We start from the raw sequence: 8,284 nt of genomic DNA on the forward strand, positions 1-8,284 counted from the left end.
CTGCTGATTCAAGTCAGACGGCACAATTCAGAAAGGCTGTCCAAATCGAGCATCGTACTCAGTCATTCAGGGAAACACGGCCTGTAGGGATGTACGATTCTGCTCCGTACGGCTCAGTCATTCCGATTGCCGTCGGGTTTGGATTAGGATATTCCTAATGCCTAACTCGCATTATAATCGGTCGGTCGGAATCCTTTTTGATTCGGTCCGAAAGACACGTTTCCAATCCGATTTGCACAGTGCAAATGCTGTTAGGAGGCCTTCATAATCACATTGTACCGGGCCCTAAGTGTGAAACGGATTTTCCAAATTATCTTGCAAGACATTTTTCACATGATGGTGTCTTCTGCAGGACCTGTATTGCACAGGTGAAAATTTATTGAAATTGCATAATGCTAAATTTCAAGAACTTTCACTAATTTAATTTGTGTTATTTCATTTTCATCCAGGTATATTTTAATATTACGCTATTACTGTACTCAAAACGCTTGTATATTCCATTGAATATACCTTCACAGAAGAAACTGCAAATGTCCTTCTGGATTGTCTAGATACTGTCTAGATACAGTTGTTGCCTTGTTTTGAGGTATGATAGCCTCCTGATGGAGCTACGTGGTAACCTTAATTTGACCAAAAACACTGCAGATTCTTACTTACAAGTTTTACGGCTTTTTTTCAGGGAAATCTGGGAAAATTCCTTGCTGGGACCTTGAGGGCCCACTCTGATCAGCCTACTGCATGAACTATGGATAATAGAGGTGATTATTATGGCATGATTTAGATGTTGACAGGAGCTGAGATGCACTGGACTTAATTACAGTAGAATAAAAAATGTGATTTGTACTTGTTGGCATGCTGATTCAGTAGCATCCCACTGCACAAAGAGACAGTTTTGGTAAATTGCCTCAGGGAGTCAGAAACATTTTCTTCAGAGAAGCTTGTCTCAAAGCTAAACTTCCACTACTAACTCAGTCACCAATTTGCAATTATTAAAACCCCTATCCTTAGCCAAATGAACTGATCCAAATTGGAAGCATAGGTATAACCAACCTCCAATACCACATCTCTCTAAAGTATTAAAAGACTCATGCAGTATAGGTTGTCTCAGGGAGATAGAACAATTTTCTTCAATGAAGCTTTGTTTTATAACCAAACTACCACTATTAATGCAGTAGCCAATTTGCCTTTATTAAAGCCCCTATCCTTAGCCAAAAACGCTGATCCAAATTTGAAGCTTAAGTAAACCAACCTCCACCAATCCATCTAACAAAAGTAATAAAAGACTCAAGCAGTTCAAGTACCACAGGTTTTGTTTTCAGTTACAAGTGCTCTCTGAACATGCTGTGATATCTAGATTTTAGAGTCTTGTGAACTGTGCACTCAGCCCATGCTAATCTGAGCTCTTCACAATCCTATTGATCTCAGCTTCTCCCTTCCCATTAGTATTGTATTGTATTGTAATTGCATTTATATTGCGCTTACTACCCCTGACGAGGCGTCGAAGCGCTTTTTTGGCGAGTAGCACGCAACTCCGGCACCCATAGAGGATTAGTGTTGAATTAGTATAGTGAAACATGCAAGTACATTTTAAGTGGTGGATAGGTTAGTCAGTTATTTGGATTTGGAATGATAGCAGAAGGATAGAGGAGGACAAACGTTTGTATTTATTTAGCGCTTGTTGACGCACGCTATTCAGGAAGCCTATAAAGGATTAGTGGTGAATTAATATGGTGAAATATGAAGTAATTTCAGTGGTGGATATTAGTCAGTTACTTGGAGTGAGAAGAATAGCAAAGGGATAAAAGGGGAAGAAAGATTTGCATTCATATAGCATTTGTTACCCCTGAATGGGTGTTAAAGCGCTTTTCTGGTGAGTAGCACGCCACTCCGGAACGCATAAAGGATTAGTGTTGAAAATTAGCATAGTATAAATATGAAGTAATTTGAGTAGTGGATATGTTATTCAGTTTTTTGGGTAGTATTATTAGTATAGTTAAATATGGAATTTGAGAAGTGAACATGTTAGTCTGTTAATTTTGATTAAAAAGGATAGTGAAGGGATAAAAGAGTGAAGGATTTTATTATTTTTGTTTAATTTTTTTTTTTAGGTCTTAGCAGTAGGAGGAGGCTTTTGGATGAGTAAAAATGAGTTTTGAAGGGGAGGAGTCAGAGGGAAGAGTTTAGAAAGGTTTGTGTTAGGGGATCGGTATAGTAAAAAGAGGTGTCAGATGATGCAAGGAGGGGTAGAGTAGGAGAGAGTCTAGAAAGGGTTATTTTGGCGATCATAGTAGTGGTATGAGGTTTGGGATAAATGAGAGAGTGGGTGTAGAGGATGTATTGATAGACGTATAGGATGAGAGATAGGGTAGTGCATTGGAAGGAGTAGTAGAAAGAAGTTTGAGAGGAGTCAGAAGTAAGCATGGGCGGATTTTGCGGATTCGCAATCCGCGAATTTGCGGATTTGCGTATTCGCGGATTGCGAAAATACGCGAAATCCGCGAATTCTCGCGGATTAGCGGATTTTTTGGGGGTGTGTGTGTTCGCACGGGTTTCTGCAAGTTCGCGAGGTTTTTGTACTATTTCGCAAATTGCGAACTTACTTGTCGGGTCGCCAGTTTAGCAAACTTGTTGTTTCTACGTGCCCAGCCTGTTTGCTAAGCTTTCTTCATCACTGCCACCCTCTGTCACCACTGGCACTCTCTTTGGTCACCCATGCCACCCTCTGGCTCACCCATGTCACCCTCTGTGTCATCACATCACCCTCTAGTTCACCAGTGTACATTATTGGGGCAAAGCAAAGCACTGCCATCCTCTGTCAACACTGGCACTCTGGTTCACCCATGCCACCCTCTGGCTGGCACACCCATGCCACCCTCAGTGTCATCACAACACCCTCTGATTGACCACTGAGTGAACAAACACCTGCCAAGTGCTTTAAGTTTTGCAAACAACAACACCTGCCCTGCCCCAACTGACATTAATGAAGGCTGGCACCTGCTTGTCTGCTCCCTTTCCTTTTTGTTGCAAATGCAATGTAAATAATTTTTTTTAACAGGATGCAATGGCATACTTGTAACTATTCTGTGACTGTCAGAGCAGGGTCACACAATAGTTGCAAGTAGGCAACCGGATTCTGGAGGGCCCCTTCAGGAAGCACTACAGGTAAATGGTTACAAATGATGAGCTCGAACTTTTGCACCTGCTCGTTCGTTTTGCTTTTGCAAAACTCGTTTTTCGGTAATTTCGCCCTATTCGCGGGGCGCGTCGTAGTGCGAACTGGCCCGTGGAGGCCGCGAACTCGTGCGAGTTACCTCAAGGTTGAGTATGGGCGCCGCCATTTTGTTTGCGTGACGTATTTCCGTTTCCGCCCGCTAAGTGTAATCTCGCGCGACTCGCGCCGTGCGAATACAAGTTCGCACGAGTTCGCGAGAGAAATCGCGTGCGAACTTACTTACGCGCACGTGATCGGGCCGCCATCTTGTTTTTCATTCATTCCTATGTGTCTGGGTATGGTGTTTCTATCCTCTCTATATCTCTGCCATCCTTTGCTTGTTTTAATATTTTTTTGATCTATTTAACTTATTTTCTATCCCTGTATTTTTCTAGATCTATATTTTTGTGTTTTAGGCTACTTTTGTTTACTTTTGAACTACTTTTTTAAACTTTTACTTTCCTTCTTCCCTACTCTTATTCTTTTTCATTTTGTCTCTTCTTTACTGCTCACACCTGCCCAGAACATGGTCAAGACAGCTGTGAAGCTGCCCAAGACGGGCACCGCAGCCCGTGCCCGGCTCCCGTGTGGTCGATTGAGGGCGGAAATGGTGGTGCCCCGGGAGATTTTCAGCCCTGAGGAGGTGGGCGCACTTGTTTTTTACGTGCAGCGCCGTCTCCCCAGGACCATCGCGGCAGGCGGCAGGATTGCTGCTGGTTACACCAACAGCCAGGAGCGACGGAAGCGGTGGGGGCAGGTGTGCCGGGCCCTTTTTAAGATCACGGGGGTCCAGCGCACCTACAATCAGGTCACCCACCGCTGGACCGACATCCTTGACCGAGAGCGTGACCTGCTAGACGTGCTGGGAGTGGAGGTCCCCGGTCTTGGTGAGTAGTAGTAGCAATTTTTTCATTAATATTTCAAAATCTTCTGTGCATTTCAGGTGCACTGTTCTCCTTCTCTGTGCCGGTGCCACTGCTTATTTGTTATCTATTTTGTGTTCATTTAATTGGGCTGAGTATGAGTGTATTTTACAGAACTGCGTAATGCTAGACACAAAGGGGCAGATTTACAAGCCCCTTGTTCCACGTTTACACTGCCTTACCTGACGCACAGCGACATAAACGTGGCGCATCCCTGCGAGTCATGTACAACGTGATGCATCTAAGGAGATGCGCCACGTGAATGCCAGGGCCTGCGCCTCAATGGGTGCGTTCCCACGCAGGGGGGGAGTGGGGGGTGGGGGGTGCCGGTCAGGCAGATGTGTGCCTCGCAAAAGTGCCTGCGTGAAATCTACAAGATTTAACGCAGGCACTTCCGCGACGCTGCTATGTCAATTCTTTATGCCTGCTTGCTTGAAGCAGGCGTAAGGACTGATGCGGTATGTAGAGTATTGGGCAGCCCTGAGCACTGCTATAGTTGCATTGCGCCCGCGACGCGACTCTAGAGATGCGCCCCTATTTCGTCACGAGATGCGTCACGCATCTGCCTACCCTTGCGCCAGGGTTTGCCGCATTGTAATAGCGGCGCATCTGCCGTGACGCAAGGTTAGTTTTGCGTTACGTATTTGTTCTGGTGCACATCTGGAGGTGTCCAGCTCAGAACTCGTAAGTATGCCCGTAAGTGTCAGATTAGCAATTACCTGCGCATCCCTGCAAAGTGTGTGGCACGGCAGCACCACCCATGGTGCGCCGTATTTACAATGCGGCACACCATGGTCCCAAAACGTCACCGAAGCGTTACGCATCGGTGCCGTAAAGGCGGCTCTTTGATGGAGTTGCGTTGCAACGATGGCGCAGCTCCAGCAATGCTGCGTCAAGCCGTAAGTCTGCTTCATGCAGGCGCAGGGTTTCAGTGACGCATCATTGTCCTAAATGACTGATTGAAATTTTATATATTCCCCATAGCCACTTTTAGCATGCGTTCCTGCGCAGGAACGCCCTCCCTTGCGATGGAATGCTCCCTAATGGCGCAGGGTTTTAGAATGGGATGCATCTCCCATATGCGTCACGTTGTTAATATACGCCACACCATGGCGCCTCTCTTGTGGCGCTGCGTCACAAAATTGACGCAAGAATGGAGCAAAAGAGCTGCAAGGGGCTTGTAAATCTGCCCTAGAGTAGAGGCTCAGGTGCAGTCCTTCCTTTGTAGCCCTCTTTTTGGATGAAATAGTAGGTTCTTGTTCTTTCTAAATGTTTGATTTGGTTGACAAGGACATCGGCAAGCAGCAATCATCAATGTTTTCTGTTATTTCTTTCATGTTGTACGTCAGGTCCGCCCAGGGGCAAGCGGACCGAAAAATCTGATGCAGCAGTGGCTCCAAAGGAGGAGGATGCAGGCCAGGGCGGCGAGTGCTCCTTTGCTGGCCCCAGTAAGTTTTCATTTAAATATAGAGGACCTATTGTTGTCCAAGCATTCCTAATTTAATTGTTTCGAAATAGGGTTTAGATAGGAGCAAAATCAATAATCCAACTGTTGCAGGGACAATTCTCCACAAACCGAACTATGGACAGCAAAGACCAGAGTAATAATATTTCAGAGTGGCGTGTTTGGCACACTGTATAAATAAACCTGGTAGTGTCAGCAGCACAGACTCCTCCTTGCAAAAATTGCAAAACTTTTCGCTCAGTCACTCTAGTCTGGACTCTCTGGAGGACTAAAAACCACAGAGTCAATTCAAGTTTAAAAGCTTTATTAAAAGTTTAAGTAAACACATATATGAAAATAAAGTTAGTTGGAAATGGAAAAGTGCTTGGTGCTGAGTTGATGAGTACTGGATTGGTACACATTTCTTGTGGTCGAGCCGAGCTTTCACCTGGTTTGAAGTTGATGTTCCTCTTGTCCTTAGAAGTCCAGTTTCTGTCTGTTCAGAGAAAAATAGTGTGTGTTAAAATTAAGCAAGCATTCAACAATTGTGAATATAAAAATGAAGCAAGACAACAGCTTTCCCTGGAAGGAGGGACATTTTTACTTTAGACTAGAGTAGACAGTCAATTAATTTTTCTGTTGTTTTCACATTTTTTCATTCATAGACCAAATACTAGTGGAGTGGTGTAATCTAACATTCTTAAATCTACTTTGTAGGTGGAACATCTGGTGGCGGGGCCAGCTCAGATGTGGTGGTCATCAGTGACTCGGAGTCCGAGGGTCAATCTGGGGAGGAGGCGGCGCTAGAGGAGTCGGACCAAGAGCAAGAAGTACAGACTGTGAGGAAGGAGACGGTGGCGGTGGCGAGTACAGGTAAGCTGGATCATGGAGGTACTATCTGACTCTTAGATAGGATATGATGTGTATTCAGTGGTGGCCCAGTGACAAATTACAATATGGTAATTACAGCAGGCTGGGACCGACAGACAGATGGAGGCAGAGACAGAGAGAGAGGAAGACAGAAGGAGAGAGAGAGAGAGGGAGGGAGCCAGAGGGAGGGTGAGGGAGGGAGACAGAGAGAGAGAGACAGCGAGGTAGAGGGAGACAAAGGGAGACAGAAAGAGTGAGACAGAGAGAGAGAGAGAGAGAGAGAGAGAGAGAGGGAGGGAAACAGACATATCGCCTGGGCCTGGTGCAGATGATACGGTTGCTGGTGTGGTTAACGGCTCAGAGGAAAAATCACTCACTTCTGCCAGATCTCTTTCATATGAAAGAGCACCAAACCAAGGATACAAGTGAGTTGTGGGAAGGGAAATGGTGATTCAAGCGCCCCTCCCTGCGGACGCCCATGATACTGGCCTGAATAGTTTTGTACTGCCCTGGCTAGTTGCTAGTTGTACTGTGACACAACTTCCTGCTGAATCATTTTGTGTTAATCATATTCTTAAAGAGCATTGGTTACAGATTATGTCTTTCTTTCTTCATGTAGTTGGCAATACTAAAACCTCCAAACCAACGAGGAGTATGCTGGCTGTACTGGCCCGGCAACGGAGGCTGGAAGCAACTGTTGCTGAATATCGGCGACTGGTGGAACTAGAGGGGGACGACACGCACTCCAGTGCATCAAACCTAACAACATCTACATCCTCCTCTGTTACCCCACGTTCTACCGGTAAGCACAGTGCTCCAGCAAACCGGAGCCGTGCCGGAAGACGCCACCGCCGAGCAGCAAAAGCTGCACCTCGCAGCACTGTTAAAGGTCGCTTGCGCCGTGCACTCCGCAGAGTGTCCGACCTAGAGGCGGAGGTCCAGAAATGGACCAAATATCAGAATGTGGTGGAGGGCCTCCGCCTAGATCAAGCCATCCTCCAAGAAAAGTATGATGCCCTGGCCCTAAAGCATGATGCCCTGGAGGCCAAACTTAACAGCTTGCATCCATAGAGTGTCCCTTGCCCCTGTTTTTGAGACTTTTGGGGGGTGGGAATTGGGAGTTGGGTTTTTTGGGGACTTTTGAGGACTATTTATTTGTTGGGGTTAGGGAGGGTCTTGCGGGAGATTATTTTGTTAGGGATATAAATATACTTTTTCAAACTTTATCTGAGCATACCTGTTTTTTTACTACTTTTGAGCTGGGTGGGTGGTGGTTTTGCAGTAATTTCATTTAACTGAACACTGTCATCGTGTTGGTTCACGTGCAATAGGCCAAATGTTTTCCTAAGTAAATGCCTGTCACAGAGTTTGTTAATTCAAGAGCCCTAGGACTTTGCTGCTAGTACCACTGTCACTCTCTCGCCTCTCCGAATACTCCATTATACTACCTCCCATCCAAACGCTTATCTTACCTGTAATTTGTGTTTGAGGGCTGGCTCCACCTGGAATTCACAGAGTCCTAACGCGTTCTGCAGCAGGGCCACAACTGGAGTTTCCCGGCGTGGATTTTCTGCAAATCAAAAGCAATCAACATTAGAAATGTGGTAGCGGTGCTGACACAACCCTAAAACCTAGAAGCCCCAGAGACAGCACCCCTGAGACAGGCAAGCGAGCAATATAACGCCTACACGTTCACGTGCAATAGGCCAAATGTTTTCCTAAGTAAATGCCTGTCACAGAGTTTGTTAATTCAAGAGCCCTAGGACTTTGCTGCTAGTACCACTGTCACTCTCTCGCCTCTCCAAATACTCCATTATACTACCTCCCATCCAAACG

General features: G+C 45.8%; 1 long non-coding RNA gene across 1 annotated transcript; it reads right to left on the minus strand.

Annotated features, from left to right (window-relative positions):
- Positions 1-5,886: 5,886 nt before the first annotated feature.
- LOC144771990 (uncharacterized) lies at positions 5,887-8,024 on the minus strand. Its single transcript, XR_013599580.1, has 2 exons — positions 7,921-8,024; positions 5,887-6,074 (listed from the first exon to the last, which is right to left on the minus strand). It is a non-coding gene; the product is annotated as an uncharacterized LOC144771990 (long non-coding RNA).
- Positions 8,025-8,284: the final 260 nt, after the last annotated feature.

Source organism: Lissotriton helveticus, chromosome 8 (genome assembly GCF_964261635.1).
Source record: "Lissotriton helveticus chromosome 8, aLisHel1.1, whole genome shotgun sequence".
NCBI lineage: Eukaryota > Metazoa > Chordata > Amphibia > Caudata > Salamandridae > Lissotriton > Lissotriton helveticus.